Genomic DNA, 20960 nt, shown 5'->3' with positions numbered 1-20960 from the left:
TTCTATAACTTTTGATCTTTCTTGCCCTCTGCCTTTACCCTTTTCTTTCAAGGAATTTGAATTACTCTTTTCCATTTTTTTTCTTGTTTAGTTCATCATTCCCATCATGAATAGTTCAATGTAATTGTCCTCTCCCCTAAAATCCATAAATAACAAATATCTGTCAATTTCCTTGAATTTGTGTAGTCCTAGGTTCTTCCTCACGAAAGAAATGGCTCTTCTCTAGTTCTGTCCATTTTATAGGCACACTCTTTTCTTCCACTTCCCTAGATGGTAATGTGAACAAGAAATCAATTGACCAATTGATTATCTGTGCAATGGAAGTTTCAGGAAGAACAAGATGAGATAGGCATAGTTTCTTTCTTTCAGTGACTGGAATTACATACAGTCCAGTAGAGGGATTAGTCGAAAGGGAAGCTTCACCACAAGGGGGAAGATGATAATTGCTATTTAAAGACTTTAAGCAGGTACATGTATGATTGCACAAATGGTGTGACTCTACATTCTGTACAACTAGGGAAATGAAAAGTTGTACTCCATTTGTGTACAATGAATCAAAATGCATTCTGCTGTCAGGCATAACTAAATAGAACAAATCAAAAAAATACTTTAAACAAATTGCAGTTAAGGCATCACAAATAGTAAGGGAGATCATATTCACAAATTTGGTCATGCCACTCCTCTTCTTTTTTTTCCATTGGTACCCACTGGCCCATAAAGGAAGTTCCAAAGCATGATACACAGGGTAAAAATACCCATGAACCATCTGCCCTGATGTAGGCTCTCTAGCCTCATCTGCCATCATTGAGCACAAGCTACGGTCAGCCCTTGCTGCCTAGTTTGTATTCCATGTTCTTTCATGTCCTCATGACTTTGCACATGTTGTTCTTTTTATTAAAATACCCTTCCCTTCTTTTTCTGTTTTTCAAACTCCAGTTTACACTTGAAAACTTTCTTAAATCCTACTTCTTTTGGTGCTTTCTAGGATTTCCTAGCCAATATAATTTGCTCCTTCTTCAGGCATGATACTTTGCATAGTATTTTGTCATTGCATTCATCTTCCTAAATTATAAATACTTGTTTAGAGAACCTTTTTTCACTGGGCTTTGAACACCATCAAAGCAGAGTTAATGCTTAGCATAATGTATGGATCATGGCAAATGGCAGAGAAAAAATAAGAAATACCTGGTGTTTGCAACATGGTTTGAACCCTGGATGGGATTTGACAGGAGAGGGAATCACACAAGCGAGGGCATAAGATGGAAAATGTTTCATCCCCTCTCCTTACTCCCAACTACTCAAGCCCCACTGCAGTATTTCTCATGGACACATTCTCTTTGATTCTGCTCTTTACCCTGCATTTTTTTAAAAAAAATTTACTTTTTAAGCAATGTGTAAAAAACATAAAAGTGGTGCTGATTAATGTTTGATATATTTATACATTGTATAGTGTTTAAATCAGATTAAACACATTTATTTCTTCAAACATTTATCATTGCTTTATGGTGAAAACTTTCACTATTTTGGCACTGGATAGCATTCAGGTTGAGATCAGCTAGGAGTGTTTTGTTGATGTGTTGTCACTCTTTTAGTACTAGAGGGAAATCCAATCCTTGGTTATATCCAAATATATTGTTGGTATGTTGTTCAGAAAGAAACAGGAGAGTATCTAGAAAGGTAGACTATCCTCACAAGCCTCTTCCTTGGGACAGAGTAGGCCTGAATGCCTTGCCCATAGTCACTGGCTTGTGGTCAGACACTGAAGGAATTTTCCTGGCTCTGAACAGAGTCACCAGGTCAACTCCATGATCCTATGTCATACCTGTAGCCACCAGTGAAACCCAGCTGGGTCACACCTGGACCCAGACTACCAATATCAGCATAATACTGGGGTAGGATCAAAGTCCACACAGTTATGGGCTGTCTATTGCTTAGGTGGACTTATGGCCCAAGACTGTTGCAACCAGCCACAGTTGGATACTATCTAGAATAGAAGTGCAATAGAATGGGGTTACATGTCTTCTCCTGGCACTGGAGCTGTTCCAGAGGCTCTGTTTATAGGTAGACCTGGGGATGTGGGTGGTTAAGGATCTTCCCATGTTAGGTTTCACCGCCTAGCACTAAGTTCCAAGGGCAAAGTCTTTTGCTTATTACCTTGTCTTCCTGTCATACTGAATAAACAAAACTTAGCTAAGAAAAATAGAGAGATGACTCTGATAAATAAAATCAGAGATGAAAAGGGAGACATTGCAACTGACACCACAAAAATATAAGAGATCCCTGGAGATTATTGTGAGCAACTATATGCCAACAGACTCAGTAATCTAGAAGAACGGAAAATCCCTACACACATACACCTTACCAAGACGAAATCATGAAAAAATACAAAACTCAAACAGACCAATGAAAGTAAAGAGATTAAATTAGTACTCAAAAGGCTCCCATCAAAGAAAAGGCCAGATGGCTTCACTGACTACCAAACATCTGAAGAACCACTAACACCAATTTTCCTTGAGTTATTAATGGATAAAGGAAATGTGATAAATGTACACAGTGAAGTTTTACTTGGTCATAAAGAGCAGAATTATGTCATTTACAGGAAAGTGAATGGAACTGAAGAACATCACATCATGTGAAATAAGCCAGATTCAGAAGGTCAAGGGTCATAGAAGATGGGGATTTAGAGGAGGGAAGAAGGGAGGGAAGGGGTAGTTACAGGGTTATAAATAAGACCAAAGTATGCTACGGACAGGTATGTCAATATCACAAGGAAGCCTAATATTATGTATAATTATAATTCACCAATTTCTTAAAAAAAAAGAAACATGCTTTATAGGCCAGTTACAATAAGCCAACGGCTAACACGTTGAATGGGGAAAAGATGAAATCTTCTCTAAAATTTGAATCAAAACCAGGAAGCCCACTTATACAGCCCAGTGCTAGAATTCCTAGGCAGAGCAATCAAGCAAGAGAAAGAACTAAAGGACCCACAACTTGGCAAAGAAGTCAAATTGTCACCGCAGGTGATATGATCTTATGTATTGTATCATGAAGAATTGGAGAACCAGTAAAACAGTTACTCTGTTTTCCAGAATTCTACTACACATTGAGTATCCCTAATCCCCAAATCCCAAATCCAAAATGATCCAAAATCTGTAAGTTTTTGACTTCAGATATGACACTACAAGTTGAAAATTCCACACCATGATACTTTCTTTTCTGCACAAAAATTTAAAAAATAATTAATAAAAAAATTATTAAAATACAATAAAATTATCCTCAGGCTATGTATATAAGGTATGTATAAAACATATATAAATTTCCAAAATCCAAAACACTTCTGGTCTCAAGCATTTCAGATAGTGAATCCTCAACTTGAATTAGGCAAGGAGAATCGTGTAACCTTTGGGAGTCTTTGATACAGATGCTAACAAATTCAAGGTTAAATTTTGAACTATAGAAATAGAAATGTTTTTGGCAGAAAAATTGTTTTGCTTACTTTCTCTGTTGTCTTGGCATCTAATTATTGGGTGCCTACTATGTGCTGAGTTCTTTTATAGGCTGAGAACATAGCTATAAATGGATTCTTTGCCCTACAAAGCTAACATTCTCTGTCTGTCTGTCTGTGTCTGTCTGTCTGTCTCTCTATCTCTGTGGTGCTGGGGATGGAAACCAGGGCCTCATGTATGATAAGCATATAAGCATGCCACTGAGCTACACCCCTAGCCCTAGAGCTAACATTCTAGTAGGAAAAAAAGACTTAACTAGTAAGTTGAGAAAAAGTTTTACAATATACTTATTGTGGTCTTATGTCTTCTCTTGACTGGTTCTGTACTATGCTTTAGTCACATACAGTCTCAAAACGTCTTTGAAAGATGTTGGGGTACAAATGACATAAACTAAAATGAAATGCACATCGACGTGTTACTTGCAGGGTCTGCAGACCACCATTGTTTTGGAAGGCACACTCTTGGAGGGGAGGGTGGTGTCAGTCATGAGCAGCAGGCATGTCCAAGTTAATGGTGCTTTAGTTTGCTTCAAGTGTACCCCGGAGCAGCTGCTTGTGCCACCTTATGGCGATCTGTGGACAAACTCTACATAATGTCGAACTCTTAATCTGAAACGAACATTTGGTGGAGCAAAGGTTTGGGCAGGCTGGCAAATGCCAGGAGGTGTTACAGATTCCCATTCACTTCCACTGTCAAGAGGCAGCTTATCAGCATCTTGGCTTATTCTAAGCAGATATTGCTTTCAAATGTGAACTTCCTCGGCCACATATTTTGTTAACTCCCTGTGCATATGCCATTCTTTCGTAAGGAATTTTTTTGGCACTTAATTTATAGATTATTTCTAATTGAAATTGTATTCTTCACAATTTCTCCTGAAGTTAGTATCTGAATTCTATGGAACTCATGTTATAGTATAAAATGAAGACTATATAAATACATTTTCAGTGTTTTGTTTTAGTGCATGTGTGATGCTGATAATCTCTGAACCGGGGTCTTGTACGTGCTAGGCGAGCTCTCTGTCCTTGAGCCACGATCCCAGATATCGCTGAAGACTTGATATTTGGGATGTTTATCACACATTCTGACTTAAGTAATTTTATCATCCTAAGTTGTCATGGCATAGCTATCCCAGCATTTGGGAAAACATTTATGTTTGAATTTATGAATATGTTACATACATATAAATATGTTACATACATATAGATATAATTGCATATATTTAATATACATTTATGGCTATACAAATGACAGAAAAGAGACATTTAGAAATTATGAATAACCCTTTACTTTTAAAGTTGCTGACTTTGGGAGATAGATTATCTGAAAATCAAAGCTATGATATCTGGGAGGATTTTCTATGTTGTCAGCCAAAAGATACTTGTAAGATACCTTCCCACATGATCCTCTTGAGGCAAGATACCATTGATTGTTGAAATAAGAAAGATTTCCCTGACTTGGAGGAACTTAGGCAAGGGGTATGAACAAGAAACAACAGAGCCTGGCAGAAGGATAGATTCAGTTACAAGCAACAAAAGTTAGGCTTCCAAAGAGCACGGTGGCATATTCCTATAATCTCAGCAACTGGGGAGGCTGAGACTGGAGGATCACAATTTCACAGCCAGCCTCAGCAACTTAGTGAGGTCCTAAACAACTTAGTGAAACCCTATCTTGAAATAAAAATAAAAAGGACTAGGGATTTAGGTATGTAGCTCAGTGGTACAGGGTCCTTGTGTTCAATCCCCAGTACCAAAAACAAAACAGAAAAACAACCTTAACCTTCCTGAGGACATACTACTCCAAGGCTTCTGAGCTATGTGCTCATATGATTTGCAGAGCAATCATGGGAGTGAATGTTATTTCTTCATTTTATTATTTCTATTTCCCAAACTGCAGCCAAAAAATAAAAAATATTTGACTAAAATTAAACCATCAGGAGTGACAGACTCAGAATTGAAACTTGCATTTAACTTGCTAAAGTTCTCTTTTCCCATTGGGGATATTATGGGAAATTAAGAATTTAGATAAGGGGAGAAATTTTGCAATCTGTTTGTATGGAATATTTTTAGCAATGTTGAAGAGCTACTATGATTTTGAAAGAAAAAATGTTTGATGTTAGAAAAGAGCTGACAGGCACCAAGTCTCTCTCAGTATCATCCACTCACTTAACTGGTGTGCTGGAGTCCAGGCAGGGTGGACACTTTTCAGTGCACATCTAAAGATGGAAGTATAGATGGAATAAATATATAAAGATGGTGGGAAGAACATGAGCCTCAACAATTAGCCCTGACTACCTCGGTGGTAGGGTTTAGGCAGGGGTGGAGTTGAGGGGGGAGGTATTCAGGGGAATCTTTTGTTGCATATTTCATGATCTTTAAAAAAAATTAACATTAGGAATAGTTTTAAATTGAGTAATTTCATTTGTTTATTTTCTTATTAAAACAATGACTAAAAAGGAAAGAAAACTATTATTCAAAGATTTGATATTGTAAATATTTTTTAGTCAAACTAACTAGGGAAACCAAAATTGGAAAAGGCTTAAAAAACTAATTTTTTCTTGTTTTGGAATCCAGGTAGTCCCTGGACTAAATCTGTTTCCTGCTGCTCCTTCCCTCTCTCCTTTCTTTCTGTGACATTCTTTTCCCTGGAAAGGGACCTTAGGGCAAAAGTCAAAATGAAAAATTTGTAAAATCTTGTGTTTGATGCAAAAAAATGTACAATATTACAATCTATTTCTTAATAAGTACTCAGGATTCTTTTCCTTCCTAATAGGCAAATTATCATTATAGGAAGATATGTTATATTTATCCAACAGTTTTAAATGCCCCTCCAAGCAGAACATTTTATCCCAATTTTGGGAACGTGAACTAATAGTTCATTTAATGCCATAACAGTCAAAGTATTTTACAGGAAGGATTTGGAGTTATGCCTGGTATCCTCTTCAGTTTATCATCTTTAACCATCATATTGAATCTGTTGCAATATCTAGACTTTACATCCAATTCATTCATTTCTCACTTAAATTCAAAATCTACCACATTGGTTTCTTTATTCTCTGATGTGATAATTTATCAGTTATAAGTTATAGTCAGAGCTACTTTGCTCAATCTTTGCTTTCTGTGCTGGGATTTAATCAGGACACAACCATTTACTCTAGATGGTCTGAATTTCCACTTGGAACTCGGGAGTCACCGTAACCTTTGATAACCTCCTCAGGCATATCATTAAAGAAGCAGAGACTCTTGTCTTGGCCTGCAGATTTCAGTTGGTGTCTCTTAAGGTGAATCAGGTTTATTTGTGAATCTGAATAATGTTCCTCTCTACAGTCTTTTTTTTTTTTTTTTTTTTAAAGGTAAAGAAATCAAAGTGACTGTAATTGTCCAGTGTAATCTAGTTCCTCATTCTGTTGTGATGTTTGCTATAAGGCCAGAATTAATATTAAGTTTTAGCAATAAAACAGAGTGGTCTGGACAGAGAGTTGACACAGACCCCTGGGACACAGACCATAATGTCCCCGATACCAGAATGAGAGAGGACTAATTTGTCTACAGTTAACAATAGTATGTCAAAATGACTTATTTTAAAAATCTGAATAGTTGAGGTAAGTATTCAAGTTCTTTTTCCTTGAGAGAAAAAAATTGGAAGTTATTTCTGCCATGTAAAAACTAACTTGATTTCCATATACACATGACTGACTAGATTTTGAATAGTTTTCTATCAGAGAAATAGGCTTCATATTTGGTCACAGCATTCATACTAGAAGGCAATTAGTATTTTTAGAAAATGCTAAAAGGTAATATGAGACTGAAATCATTCTGAATCAACCTCATATATTGGGTTCAAGACAATTTCATGTGTAGTTTAAGACAACAGGACATGAAGTTATGTTGTGATGTTTAAATTTAACTGGACTCCACACACTGCCCTGTAGTTTCTCTTAGTAAGCTTCATCTTCTAAAAAAGAGATATGCAAATTTTATGCATAAATATAATTTAATATGCCTGCTGTTACTATATCAACTGATTGAATTGTGTCTAAGGAGTTATTTTAAAACTCTTTTGAAAGGGGAACTAATAATTTAGAATGTTACTAAAAATCGAAAGTCTATCATTAGAAGCCATCAGTTCTTAGCTCAACTGTGGATGAGGGTCTAGATAACTGCATTTTTATTTTCTGTAAAACATAACTCATGCACAATCTTGTTTGGCTTTATAACCACATTTCATCCTTTTGGAATGGATAACACCAATTTAGCATGCTTAAGAGTATGATAGAGAAGGTAGTTCTCTGACCGCGTGGGCAGAGATAAAGCTGGCAGGCAAATCTTATGTATTATCTAGTTTTTGGAAAGACTACAAAATTCGCATTAATTTTCCTCTCCGAGAAAGAGAAAATCAGGCATCTTCTAAATGGTATCATAACCTCAAACAAACTACTGTTATTTTCTAACTTTTTCTTTAAAAAAATTATCAGAATGTTGTCCTCCTAGTTAGTAATATTAAGATACACCTTACAGACCTTTTCAATGCTTGGTCAGTTTGAAGTCTCCAGAAAGGTGGCTTATTTCAGATGAGCATTTCTTCTTCCCTGGGAGAGCGGAGGTTGGCCTTGCCTATCCATTAGAGACTGCTTGGTCCGTGGTCACTTTGAGACAACTGTGGCCTGAGGCTCTCTTCTGTCCTCTTACTCCACTCAGCTATATTTGGTAACTGAACTCATGTTTCAGCAGAGTGCCACAATCAGGAATTCCAGCAGTGGGTTGGGAAGCAGCCCCAGGTCTGATGGTTCTTAGAAATTAAAGCCACTTAGTCTAAAAGAATCTATATTTATGCATCTAGTAAACACAAGATTTAAACATGTTTCTTTATACCCTAATCTTATAGCTGGAAATCACCACCTGCCCTTTTAACATACTCTTAATCAATTACTAATATGTGATTCCAAATAGAAAAAATGACTCTCTTAAGGAAGATTTCTTAATCTAATCTTCCGCTCTGTGCATTTAGCTCTCAGTCATGTGGTAGATTATCCTAAAATAGTAAACGTAAGAACCACTGTAAATTTTAGCCAACTGTCAAATTGAGTGGAGAGTTCCGTTGCTTTCTTATTTCATACTTTTAATTAAAATTGTCACATGATTGGTGCATGTTAAAGACATAGTCCAAAGTAGGGTGAAATTGGCATGGACATACAAGAACCGAATCGTATCCATGTTGTAATGAGCTCATTTACAGTTGTAAAAAATATTTCACAATCATTTTATCATTTATTCTGTAGCATCTCATTATAACATGGTCTAATATTTAGGTCTTGTAAATAACGAGTATAAGTAAAAACAGAAAGCTTTTCTGATCCAAGATTAGGTAGCAGAACCCAAACTAAGGGGATGAAAGTAATCACAACAGAGTTCCTAGTTAAGTTCCTGCATTTTCCTTGGTTTGAATGATACTATCACATTTGACCCAGTTTTATATCTAAAGAAATTCTTTCCTGATAGTGGAAAATTTATGAAGGTCTGCTCCTGTTCTTTTCTTTATAGTCAAAACTGGTCCTTTAAAAAATGGTCCTTCTTGAAACAAGATACTTTCCTGGGCCATTTCACCAGTTATATTAATGTCATTTAAAAATTGATAGGGGAAAGAAAACCCCTCTGGTTGATTGTGTTAGTCCATTTGTCCTGTTATAGAGAAAAACCCTGACTAATTTAAAAGGATAGAACTTCTCACACTTCTGGAAACTGGGAAGTCCAAGGCCAAAGCACTGCCAGACTTATTGTCTGGTGAGAGTCCTATCTCTGCTTCCAAGATGGCGCCCTGGATGCTGTGTCCTCTGAGGAGGAGGAACATGTGTCCTCACATGGTGGAAGGCAGAAGGGCAAGGGCAGCTAAACTTCTTCCATCAAGTCCTTTCATAAGGGCAACTAGCTGGCAAAATTCATGAATCACCTCCCAAAGGCCCTGCTTCCCAGTACTGTCAAATTGGGGAAGAAATTTCTATATGTTGTTTGGAGGGGACAAAGCATTAATTAAAGAAGTGTTCGTTTGATTTTTAACCCATAAGCCACTGCAATGACAGAAATTAGAAGAGAAGACAGTGTAAGGTGTCAGAAATGAATACAATTGTTGGAAAATGATAAATATGAGTCAAACTAAATCACAAACTTAAATGCCTGCAGAAGGAGATACTGATAAGAAGTGATTCACCTTAAAGAATCCCACAAAGGTTTAGGCACTGGAGGTGCCAGATTCCTCCTTGGAAATGAATTTTAATTGGCAAACCTGAGTATTGCTGGAGAGACTGAGGCAGGGATTGAGAAAGTGGGGGAGCCGCAGGACCCCACTTTACCATTTCTCCCTCAGGTGGACAGGAGACTACTCCTTCCCATGTCTGGAGAAGATGGGAGGTTTATTCTCTGGGAAACTTAAAACACCAGACTACCCTCCCACAGATGCAAAGCACAGAAGATGGAGAAACCTGAAGAAATTTGGGAGCTGGAGTTTCGATTGGATATGGGAACAGAGGCTTCAACTCTATCTAAGTGCTTTACTACTTAAAAAAAAAAAAAGTCATGGGAATGAAGAAAAATGGTAATATTTCATCCATATGGTATTATTGTGGGTGTTTATTATATATAGAATATGTATATTTAATTGCATTAATATTTGTACTTTTTGTGTTTGAGAAACACCATAGTAAAAAATTAAACAAAAACCTCTGTTGTATTGTAAGGGATACTGAAGGTGGAAGAGATTAGGGAATCAAAATATAACCTCTTCATAACATGGTTATGGAAAGAATTGCTGAGATTCTTTAAAATGCCACAAATACAATGACGTTATTATTAGTTAAATTAATTATTTTTAGTAATTTAAAAATGAATGTTATCCACATTATATTCCTCAATCTTCATCTAGAAGTTTTAAAAGATTTTTATTGTTGTTAATAGTAAATTGTGTTGTGCAGAAGCTACCAACTTTTTCTCCCCTTCTAGACCAGATCGTTCCCAGGCAATAACTTTTGGAAATCTCAAGTTAATTGGCAATCCCACCTCCTATATGTGCTGAAGGCAGGCACGCTGTGCTAATGTCTTAATTTTTACTCTGGTAAAAATTCTTGCAGTTTCTAGAAATAGAAGAGGCGATAGGCATGCAATTTATAAATGTTCATTAAAGAGGATGGAAAATAATCACAAGTTATTGATTAATTAGTGATTTGCTCTTTTATGTTGTGGTGGTCATTCACAATCAGATGAAAACATGTTCCCCTTTCTCTTCCCAGGAAGTATTGCCAAGCTTTTTGTTTTATGTTTAGGCTCCCTTGTAACAGGAGGGAATTCAAACTTTTTTGGAACAGAAATAAAAAAGTTAAATATTATAGTTGTAAGAGTCTTCCAAATGACATTAACTTGTACGTATGATGAAAACGATCCTGCTAGATTATCTGTCGGGATATGGACTGGGGTTCGTAGGGAAGATGTTGGACCCAGCTTGAGAGGGAGCTAGCGTCTCGCAGCCTGGAAGAACAGGGGTGGTGGGTTCTGTGATTAGCCAGGACTCTCACACAGAAGGAACTAATGCCAGGGAGTCTGGCACAGGCACCTGGGCATCTTGGCTTCAGAAGCTGCAGAGAAAGGGGAGGATGTCTCTATGTTTTTGCAGACGGTGGGGGCTGGAATGGAGTCCGATGCTGATCAAGTGGACTACTGACCAGAGGAGGCCTCTTTCACACTTCCCTAATTACTAGGTCCCTAAATCCTGTTATAATACCAGGGAAATGATAAAGCTACAGCTACAAGAAGTAAAAAGAAGGAGCTGCGGTTTAACAGTTGTAGCTCAGTGGAGGGCGCTTACCTAGCATGTGTGAGGTCCTGGGTTTGATCCTCAGCACCACACAAAAATAAATAAATAAAGGTATAAAAATACAGTAACATAATTTTTAAAATTTTTTAAAAGACGTAAAAAGGTGAAAAGAAGAAAAAACATGTTTTACATATATGGCTTGTGGTCTCATGATAGACATCAAAGTTAGATTTGATTTTACTAAAAAAGATAATTTTCTTGTACTTTGAGTGCAGCACACCAGGCTTGTTTTTACAAAAATATCAGAATCTGAATACTAGAAGTTCTTTTCCTTAGAAATTTGTACCCATAGTTTGACCAAAGCTCTTAAGTTAGTATAAAGAAGTTTAATTGATGTTAAGGCTGGGATTAAAGCATGGACAGTAATTGAGCTCTCCTGTCCTTTCTTACATACATCAGTCTAGTTCTATGTACTCTGAGGTGGGAAAGTGGGCTCAGTGACCCCTTAATTGTGTTCCAATATGATTATTTCTTTTTAGAAAAATTCCCGCTCTTTTGAACTGCTTGGATCTGTCAATGATCTTTTGTCTCACTTTTTTCAATTAGAACTTTGGATCTAGTTGGGTTCTTGAGTCTCTTCTTTTTTCCAAGTTCCTGCCACTGTCCTGGGTGACTTCAGCACCTATTTGTCAATTTATCCATACCCTGGAATATTGGTTTTTGACCTGCTTAGCTCTAGGAATCTTCAGCTCCAATCTTCTTATAGAAGATGTAAACAGATCTGCTCTGCCTCCAAATTTGGGTATTAGTTACCGTTAAGGTTTGAATATGAGGTGTTTTCTAAAAGTTCATGTGTGAGACAGTGCAAGAAGGTTCAGAGAAGTGATTGGGTTGTGAGAGTCTTAACCCAATCAGTTATTTAATCCCTTGTTAGGGATTAACTGAGTGGTAACTGCAGTGGTAGGGTGTGGCTGGAAGAGGTGGGAATTGGGGGTGTGGCTCTGGGGTATATATTTCTATCTGGTAAGTGGAGACTGCTCTTTCTGTGCTTTCTGATCATCCTGTGAGCTGTTTCCCTCTGCCACACTCTTCTGCCATGATGTCCTACCTCACCTTGAGCCCCAAGGAATGAAGCCGGCCTTCTTTAAACTAAGACCTTTGAAACTATAAGCCCTCAAATAAATTTTTCTTCCTCTAAAGTTGTTTTGCTTGGGTCCTTTTAGTCACAGAAGTGGAAAAGCTGACTAAAACAGTTACCTACTACTTCATAACAAGTATTACAAAAGCTAGTGTTTGAAAACAATAAATTTTTATTATGCCTGTCACCAATACCTAGGTGATTCTGGATCAGGGTGTCTTGTTGCTGCCTCCAGTTTCTTTCACCTGAAAGCTTGATTGGGGCTGGAAGATCATCTTCCAAGGCAGCTTTCTCATGTGTCTAGAAAGTTAGTGCGGTTGTTGGCAGGAGTCACACAGACTTATCTGATTGAGTCTTCTTCACATTATGTCAGTTAGATTCTTCTTCTTCACATTATGTCAGATTCTTCTAGAGCAAGTCATTCAAGAAAAAAAGCAAGGTTTAAGCCACAATGTTTTTTGTGCCCTAACCTTCAAGGTCATATTTTACCTTTTTGGTAACATCCTTGTCTTAATGGGCCACTTATTGGTCTAGGAACAAGTGTCCTTCAAACATGGCCAGTCTTTCTATTTCTTCTTCTTCTTACTTTGTATCTGGTTGGGACACGTCACAGAATCAGGTATGGCATCCATGACTTGTTGGATTAAACTGGTCATGTCCATCAGCACACTGCAGTGAATGCCAGAGTCGTTCCTCATGTGTTCAGTTTCATGAACTGTGGTTAAGTCTGCCACACACGTAAGGCTGAAGCCTGAGGGTGGTCATTTGGCCACAGGCTTCTGCTGCTTGGAATGTCTGGCAATTTGTGTATGTGCACAAAACTGATAACAGAGAAAACATCTTATCTTGATCATCATAAAAGTAGAGTTGAAGTTGTCTGAGAATAGATTCTACAACCTAAATTTATATATTGATATGTGGGCACAGTTGGATACTATGACCCTTGTTTATAAATCTTTCAATCGGCCTTAAAAGGCTCAAGTATAGAGAGAAATTTTACTTGGGACTGAAAGCGAGTAACATTAATTGCAAAAGCAGGTTTTATTGGATTTAAGCAAAATAAGTTTAACATTTCTTTACAAAGACAATAACATCACTATTATATCATCATAATGTCATTATTTATTCAATAATATCAAATCAAAAAAAGAGAAAAAGTTCACTATGGTGTTTTAAATAGTACTATATTATTTGGAATAATTTTTAATAAATAGATGTCAATCATATGTTACAAGTATAACACACTATGGTCAATTGGGATGTATCCAATTTATAAAGGTTGGATTAGTATCAAAAGATCTAGAATTTAATTCACCATATTAAGTCAAAAAAGTCAAATGACCATCTCCATAGATTATTAACAAGTCTTCTGACAAAACTCAACATTCACTATCATTTAAAAAAAAAAAAAACCTTGTGGGATGAGAAGAGAATGTTTTTCCCTTAAGATTATATATTAAGGTATGTTCATGTGTGCATATAAGCACGTGTGTATACATATATATGGTTAAATGTATATACACATACATGTTTATATGTATACACATTTAACCATGTATATGTATGATGTAATACACAACAGATACAACACCACAGAATACTTCCAACTAATATGCATGTCTTAACACATGGAAAATGAGAAGGGAATGGAATAATGGAATAAATGAAATGCTATATATTGTTTTTACATAGGAAGAATTGATTTTGCAATGTAATCAGTTTTTTTTTTTTTTTTTAATGGTACATGGGATTAAACCCAGGGGTGCATAGCCACTGAGCTACATCTCCCGCCCCCCCTTTTTTTTTAACATTTTATTAGAGACAGGATCTCGCTGATTTTCTAAATGCCTGGTTAAGTTACTGAGACTGGTTTTGAACTTGTATTCTTCTTGCCTCAGCCTTCTAAGCTGCTGGGATTACTGGCATGGGCTACTGCACCTGGCAATGTAATCAGTTTTGCACAAAAAATTCTATGTATGCCATATAATCTCTTTTTAAATTTTTTGGTTTTTTTTTTAGTTATATATGACAGTAGAATGTATTTTGACATATAAATACATGGAATATAACTTCCCACTCTTTGGTTGTATATGATGTAGAGTTACACTGGTTATGTATTCACATATGAACATAAAAAAGTTATGTCCAATTCATTCTACTGTCTTTCCCATTCTTATCTCCCCTCCCTCTCCCCCAATCCCCGCCCCTGCCAAATCCAGTAAACCTCCCATCCTCCCTCCTCCTTGCCTATTGTGAGTCAGCATCCACATATCAGAGAAAACATTTGGTCTTTGGTGTTTTGGGGATTGGTTTATTTCACTTAGCATGATATTGTCTAGTTCCATCCATTTACTGGCAAATGCCATAATTTCATTCTTCTTTATGGTTGAGTAATATTCCATTGTGTATAGGTACTACATTTTTTTTATCCATTCATCTATTGAAGGGTACATAGGTTGGTTTCATAGGAAAGCTATTGTGAATTGAGCTACTATGAACATTGATGTGGTCAAGTCAGTATAGTATGCTGATTTTAAGTTCTTTGGGTATATGCTGAGGAGTGGGATAACCAGGTCAAATGGTGGTTCCATTCCAAGTTTTCTGAGGAATCTCCATACTACTTTCCAGAGTGGTTGTGCTAATTTGCAGTCCCACCAGCAGTGTGTGAGTGAATCTTTTCCTCCCACATCCTCACTAACATTTATTGTTACTTGTAATTTTGATAATTGCCATTTTGTCTGGAGTGAGATGAAATCTTGGTGTAGTTTTAGTTTGCATTTCTCTAAAAGTTGGGGATGTTGAATATTTTTTCATATATTTGTTGATCAATCATATTTCTTCTGTGAAGTGTCTGTTTGGTTCCTTTGCCCATTTATTAACTAGGTTATTTGGTTTGCTGATGTTAAGTTTTTTGAGTCCTTTTATATCCTGGAGATTAATGCTCTGAGGTTCAGGTGGCAAAAGATCCCCCCACCCGTTCTGTAGGCTCTCTCTTTATGTTCTTGATTTGTTTCCTTTGTGAAGAAGCTTTTTAGTTTGATACTATCCCTTTTATTGATTCTTGATTTTACTTCTTGCACTTTCAGAGTCTTGTTGAGGAATTTGGTTTCTAAGCCAATATGATGGAGATTTGGGCCTACTTTTTCTTCTAGTAGGTGCAGGGTCTAATGTAAATGTCATATAATTTCAATTCGAATGATATTTTGCTTTGTGGAACCAGAAAATCTGATACAAGGTTTCATCTAGACAAATTTGTATAGAAAAATATTCACAAAAACTGTGCACAAAGGAATACTAATGGAGAGAGAGTCCTAACAAATTCCTCATGGCAAAACCACAGGGAATGGAATAATAAATTAAATAAAATGATATATCTGATTCTTGCATGGGAAGAACTTTGCAGCAAATATTAAATAATTACATGTATTTTGGTCTATTTCTTGGTTTTGTTCAATTTCACTAACCTACCCTCATTATAGTTTAAAGAACTAGATTTCTATTTCACTTCATTCAGCAAAATAAAAATTCTTTTGGTTCACATGAATTGGGAGAAAATGAAGTGGAATGCATAAATAAGTATGTAGTTAGGGGGATATACTTAGGATAAAATTAGCATACATAACAATCTGTATAGCATTATTATATGTATGTGTATACTTACATCCCTGTATCTATACATGTTATTTCTCTTTCCTGACATAATGAAATTTTCAGAGTTTTCCTGGAAGAAAACAGTGACTCTTGGAGAGGAAAAGCATTCAACTATGGGGTGAATGCGGTTGAATGGGAAATTACTCCAATGTGCGTGTTGTATCATTACTTTTAAAAATGACATCAGTGGGAAAAACAGTACAGAGATTATCTTGACTATTGCAGTTTCTTATTCTTTAGGCTTTTCTTTATTAATAAAAAACTTTAAAATTCACTTTCAAAAGTAGTGATACGGAAAAGAATCCCAAATACACCAGTAAGTGAAGCAAGCACATTGTTTACTAGTTATTATATCTGGAAGGTAAGATTAAAGAAAACTTTCAATTCTTTTTGTTTTTTCACTTTGAAATGTGAATCTGTTTGCCTTTTATGTGCTAACAACAACAACAAGTAAAAAATTATCCAACGAGCCTAAAGTCATTTGAATAATTTGAAAACATTTCTTGATCAATTAATCAGACAGTACAATTTTAGAGAATAATCAAGTAAAGAAATTTAAAATTCAGTATGCTTCATTTAGGGAATTTAAATTAAACTTTACTGATTTTAAGTAGCTTAAACTAGATTTCCCCTCCTGCTGGTCAGCCCTTACTTGCTGATTTGCAAATTCTCACTGGACCATATTCTGCACATATGAACATTCATCTTCATCTGGCTACCTTTAAAATGTCATATCCTTTGACCTACTCTATCCCAGATCTACTCTGAGGACATAATCCTAATGACAGGAGACACTTTAAGTAAAAGCATGTCCAATTTCACATTACTTATAATAGCAAAAAATGGAAACGACCTAAATGTACAATTAGTGGAAGAGCTTAGTCAACTCATGAAATTTTAAAGTAGCTCTAAAAAGCAAATTTTTGAAGCATTCATATTAACAAAGAGAAAAAGCTAAGAGAAATAAAAAGAAAAATGATCTTTGCGGTGTGACTATCACTTTGAAAACTTAAGAATTTTTGCATGACTGAAAGTTTAAATGGTTTATATTTTGAGTTGTTTTTTTTCCTCTGAAGTTTGCATTTTGTCAGGCTCCTGGGTGCACTTAGGGGATATCAGGCTTGGGAATGGAGCGCCAGATGACTGTGAACAGCTGTGGAGCCATTTCGGAAGTTGCTTCCCCAAAGAGCCCACTGTGCAAGGGTGTGGCTGTCACTCCCTGGGAAAATGGAAAGGAAGGACATGACAAAGGAGGAAATCAGCTGTTGGAACAAGGAAGGACTTAAACACTGAAAATATGCCGACGATTGAAGACAGTTGCTCTGCCACACACTGAGGCCTGCCCTCTTCTACTTTTGTTGGCGTGGCAATGTGCTCAGCTGTGGCTATTTTGGGAAGGAATTTCCACAGAGCTGGCAAATCTTCAGCCCTGAGGTTTCCTCTGACTGACTAATCAACAGGTGTCAAAAAAGCCTGTGGCAGAAATGTCATAGACCTAGTGTGCTCATTTGACTTCTGAAGCTGTGACTGTAGTTTCATTCTGGTGGATCATTTCTTAATCCAGAAGACTTTCTGCAGAATAAAAGCTAAATGGATCTTTTACAAGATTTGTAAGCCATTCCTTTTCCATAGATACAGCATACACACTTGGTAATAGCATGTATTATGGATGATTCGTATGTTGAATATTGTGTTAATGGTGAAACAACTGAAACCTAAAATGAATATGTTCTAGACTAAACTTTTCAAAGAAATGTTCTTGGCATTATAATCTTAAAAAATATATTCAACTGTCTTGATTTAATTGTATTTCGTGAGCTAACTGTAAGGACCTACATACCAGTTCTAGAAAAAAAAAAAAAGGGGAAAAATAATAGAAGTGTTAGATTGCCAAACATTTTAGAGAAATATAAATCATTGCACGATTCTTTTTAATTTTTTCCTTTAAAATATACCCTAAAAAGAAACACATGTACATGAATCATTCTAATTTTCAATAAATATAAGAAAATTGAAATAAGACTAAAATTTGATCATATTCAGAGTAAAAGTCAAGGTCCTTAGTTTGATCTCCAGGGTCATGCATGGTCACCTCACCTTGCCTTTGGGATCTTCTGTCCCTTACTCTCACTCTGGTCTTTCAGCTTTATCCACAGTCTTCTCTGCTGTTTCCTGAATCTATCTCAGGGCTTGGTTGTCACCCAGTCTCACGCGTGTTCTCTTCAGGAAAACACAATGGCAGAACTTCTTGCCTCATTCAGATCTTTAGTCAAGTCCTTCCAAGTGGGACTTTCCTATCTGCCTTATCTAAAATTTAACCTTCTGTCAATATTTTATATCCTGTCTTACTCTGTTGTACTTTATTCCCTTGCACCTTGTCTTTATTTAACACATGTACTTTTTTTGTGTGTGGTGCTGGGGACCAACACCGGGGACTGAAGCATGCTAGATAACATACTCTTTGTTTTTCTCCTTATTGCTTATATTCTTCACCTGAATGCAAGCTCTGAAGGAAGAAGTGTCTGTATTTTGTTTACTACGCCAACATCAAATATATAAAAAGTGCCTGAGACACTTTAAAAACATGTTTAAGTATACTTGATAATTATGTGTTTAGTGAATGCCAAGAAAGAAATATCTAGAAAATATGTTTGAATGCTGACATTACTGTTGCTGCTCAATACAGCCTCTGCTTTATGACTTAAGGAAGAACATGTTGTCTAGTGCTTCATTCATGGTTCTCCATATTTCCTGATAATAATAGGAAAAAAAAAAACAACAATAATACCTGTATCCTATTGCTTTGTAGTTGATATTTTGAAAAAATGTAATTCATTTGGTCCTTTAACAACTCACACTGCTACTACTTCCGTTTTAGAGAGAAAGAATTGAGGTTAATCAACTTATCCAATACTGAAGCTAATATATGAATGAACTGGTATTAGACAGATAGTCTGAATTAAAATTTTTGTCACCATTAAGCAATGGTGCTTGGAAGGTCTAAAAAGAGATAAAATGCTAACAAGCAGATCAAATCTTCCAGAATAAATGTTAATGGATGTTAAACCAGAGAGTGACATGATCGGGTTTGTATGTTAGAGAAATTACCCTGGCAGGAGACAGGAAAATAAAATGAAGAGATGGCTGGGAATGAGTGAGTTATGGCAAGAAGCCAAATAAGAAAAGGTAAAGCACATTTTAGTTAGTGGAAGAGGTGATATGAAGGGGAGTATGGAATTTAAGCATGTCATGAGCTAGAATTCACTGAGGGTGGAAGGAAATGAGGAAAAAGTAGTGGCTTCCAGATTTCTTGAGCAATTAGAGGTAATGATAGCCATCGAATCCTGATTGGCAAAGTCAGAAGAAAAGTAAATTTGGAAATAATATTGTAATTTAAATCAAGGGAGAAGAGAGACTGGTATAAATCTTGAATATTGTTAAGAAGTTAATAAATTGAGGGCCAAACAGTGCTTATTTGGATTTGGAATGTACAGATGCTCATTGGTGATGTTGGAAAGTCTGGATAATGAGTGCATCCTCTCTGAGGTGCCACGCTGAAAGGGAGCAGATGAAACAGGGCAGGGCTCATTCGTTGAATCGCTGTTTTAAAGATGGAAGTGAGGGCTGGGGATATAGCTCAGTTGGTAGAGTGCTCACCTCGTAAGCACAAGGCCCTGGGTTCGATCCCCAGCACCGCAAAAAAAAAAAAAAAAAAAAAAAAAAAAAGATGGAAGTGACTTAATCATCTAGTAAAATGAGTGGTAAGTGACAGTTGTATCACATGCCTATCTTGGCTGTAACAAATTACCCCCAATACACAAATGCATTCTCTTACCATTCTAGGGGTTGGAATGTTAGAAATACAGGGGTGTCACAAGGAAACAGACATATACATGGAAGTAGCTCTGCAGGGCAAAATTGACTTCTGCAGAGAGATGTGCTACCAAACAGTCTGGCAAGCTAGCACATTGGGGCTGCAGTCTGCCTATTTTTCTAACACAGCCCTACCCCATGCTCTGATAGGAGGAGCTCAGGGTTACGTTGACATGATTGGCTAATTTAAAAATTGGGGCGGGCAAAGGGAAGGGCTACAGTTAAAATGGCCTCAACTGGATGCAGGTTGGGGAGCTCAAAATGGCTATGATTGGATTCAGGCTACCCTCTGGAGACTGGATCCAGGAATTTAGATAGGCTGCAGGCTGCTTTTCTTACACCCTGGTTTTAAATTTAAGGGTAAAGACTATATTCTGCAAATGGACCACTGGACTTTCTGTTTCTCTCAGAAAGACTAAAATCAAGGTGTTGGCAGGACTGTGTTACTTTGGGGCTTTATGGAATCCTTACCTCTTTCATCTTCTAGACGGCATCAGCCTTCCTTGGCTTATGGCCCCCTTCTCCAGCCGTCTAGCAACTTCTCTCCCCTCTGATCCCTTGCCTTTCTGTAAGGACACTTTGAGATTACCCTGGCCCTGCCCTGGATTATTCCAGAAAAAAAATCTCTCATCTCCAGATACTTATATTAACCACATATGCAAGTTTCTTTTGCCATGTAAGGTAACATTACAACGTTTTGGTCATTCAGATGTGGATATCTTTGGGAACCATTTATTTGCTTAATACATTCCATTCTCTACTCCCTAAATATTCATATCAATTCCATATGCAAAATGCATTCATCCCATTGCAAGTTCCCCCAAAGTCTCAACCCATTGTAATATCAACTTAAATACCAATATCCCACTTAAATCTCATTAGCTCTAAATGTGCCAGACTCATCATCTACTTTTTTTAAATCAGGCATGGTTATATTGAGTATAAACCACCCTGAGATGAAACTGCTCTCCACCTGCAAGCCTTTGAAACTA

The 20960-nt window shown here is 36.7% G+C and overlaps 1 protein-coding gene across 3 annotated transcripts in view; it reads right to left on the bottom strand.

Moving 5' to 3' along the window:
- Window positions 1-8158, bottom strand: part of Palld (palladin, cytoskeletal associated protein) — a 371690-nt gene extending 363532 nt beyond the window's left edge. For all 3 annotated transcript variants that reach the window (XM_047548533.1, XM_047548534.1, XM_047548536.1), the window contains exon 1: window positions 8026-8158. The gene's annotated coding sequence lies outside the window, so the exon portion shown is untranslated. The remainder of the gene's footprint in view (window positions 1-8025) is intronic.
- Between the last annotated feature and the right edge of the window lie 12802 nt (window positions 8159-20960).

Source organism: Sciurus carolinensis, chromosome 4 (assembly GCF_902686445.1).
Source record: "Sciurus carolinensis chromosome 4, mSciCar1.2, whole genome shotgun sequence".
NCBI classification, from domain to species: Eukaryota; Metazoa; Chordata; class Mammalia; order Rodentia; family Sciuridae; genus Sciurus; species Sciurus carolinensis.
This window is presented reverse-complemented; position numbering and strand designations above follow the sequence as displayed.